The sequence below is a fragment of the Cebus imitator genome, unplaced genomic scaffold (assembly GCF_001604975.1).
Source record: "Cebus imitator isolate Cc_AM_T3 unplaced genomic scaffold, Cebus_imitator-1.0 Scaffold427, whole genome shotgun sequence".
Taxonomy (NCBI): domain Eukaryota; kingdom Metazoa; phylum Chordata; class Mammalia; order Primates; family Cebidae; genus Cebus; species Cebus imitator.
The window spans coordinates 1,561,432-1,563,297 of NW_016107742.1; the positions used below are offsets into that span (position 1 = coordinate 1,561,432).

Here is a 1,866-nt window from a genome sequence, read left to right on the forward strand (position 1 = left end):
ATAAATGGCTTGGTGATATAAATACTTGCTGACACACCACCTTTGCAAGTATCAGCAGAACAGAAGGGATGCCCAGTTCTGAAAGATGTTTTTCTAGAAAATGCAATAACCCCTTAGATTTGTATAATAATATTTTTCAAAGCATTTAAAAACATTTTAATGATTAATTCATCCATTATTTATTTATTCCACAAAAATTCATACAGAACCTACTGTGTGCCATTCAGTATGTCAGATTTTGGGAAGACAAAGCTTACAGAATTTGGTCTCCTCTTATTGTAATAGCAGTTCTATTAGCAATATTCCCTGCAATCTCTTAAAGGTGTGAATGATAGTTTTAAATGAAGTTAAATATTAAAGGTGTTCATATGTTATGCAAGCCAAACCATATGAACAGAGTAAACGTGAACCAAGTTTAATGTAATCAAATATAACACAAACAGGTTCATCTAGTTCATTAAATTCTATTTGTGCATTCCTTCAACAGATATTGGTTGAGAAGCTACTATGAGCCAGGCACAGTGCTTTGCTGGGGGTATACAGATGATTGAAACACTGGTCTCTGCTTCAAAGAGCTAACGGGAAAGGTAGACACATAAGCAGATAACTATTACCCAATGTGGAAGCAGAGTTCAATGGTTTAGTAACCCACCCAGTAGTTATTCGCAGCCCTTTCTGGCTTCCAGAGCCCTCTTCCCATTATAAAAGTGAGAATGCTTTTCTAACTTTCCTTGTAACCAGGAAGAGGGCAAGTTACCAAATTCTGGTCAGTCTACTGGAAGGATTTTAGGAAAGATTTTTCACCTGAAAACAAAGAGGAACTCCTAATCCTGAGTCTCCTGTTATGAGCTGAATCATGTTCTCTTAGAATTCATTTATTCAAGTCCTAACTCCCGGGACCTCAGAATGTGACTGTATTTGGAGATACGGTCTTTAAAGAGGTAATTAGGTTAAAATAAGGCCATTAGGGTGGAACCTAATCCAGTATGACTGGTGTTCTTGTAGGAAGAGGGCATTAGAACATGGACATTCAACAGAAGGAAGACATGTGAGGACACAGCAAGAAGAGGCTATCTAGAAGCCAAGGAAAGAGACGTCTGAAGGAGCCAATCCTGCCAACACTTTGATCTCGGACTTCTAACCTCCAGAACTGTGAGAAAATAAAATTTCTGTTGCTTAAGTCATCCACTCTATGGTACTTTGATATGGCAGCTTTAACAAGCGAATACACCTTTCCTGGTTTTAAATGTTGTCACGAGTTTGGAATGGCTGTAGCCATCCTGCAGAAGGGCCAAGAGAATTGTACAGAAGCTTAGAACCCTGATATCACGAAGGCAACCCTGGAATCATCTACTTTCAGACTTCTTGTGAAGAGACAATAACTCACTATTGTTTCAGTTGCTTTAGGTGTGGGAGTTCTGTTACAACCACAAGCATCCTAATTGATACAAGCAAGGATAGAGACATTGTGGTGTTGCAGGGACACCAAGAAGAGGCGTCTAGATGACAATTAAGCTTGGATCTTTAAAGATGTGCAGGAATTAATCAAATGAAGGACTGGACAAAGGGCATTTCAGGTGGAGAGGATAATAGCAAGAGCAGAGAATACCAGATATGGAGAGAAACTTAGTTACAAGCCTTTGTAACCTTTCGGTGCTGTAGGAAACTCAAGTGTGGAGCTGAGAGTGGCAAGACACGAGGCTGTGGAGGTTGGCAGGAGTTGGATAATGGAGTGAGACCTCGGTTGCTGCTAAAGAGCTGTGACTTTTTCCCCACTAGCTTGATCAGAATTATGTGAATGGAAGATAAATTTAAGGGATCAAAATTGGAGGCAGGATTCCAACCAGAAATTTTATGAGCATTTAG

General features: G+C 39.5%; 1 long non-coding RNA gene across 1 annotated transcript in view; it reads left to right on the forward strand.

The window, feature by feature from the left end:
- The window catches only part of LOC108290265, a 1,742-nt gene extending 560 nt beyond the window's left edge, over positions 1 to 1,182 (forward strand). The window contains exon 2 of the long non-coding RNA XR_001819500.2: positions 488 to 1,182. This is a non-coding gene — a long non-coding RNA (uncharacterized LOC108290265). The remainder of the gene's footprint in view (positions 1 to 487) is intronic.
- The last annotated feature ends 684 nt before the right edge of the window (positions 1,183 to 1,866 follow it).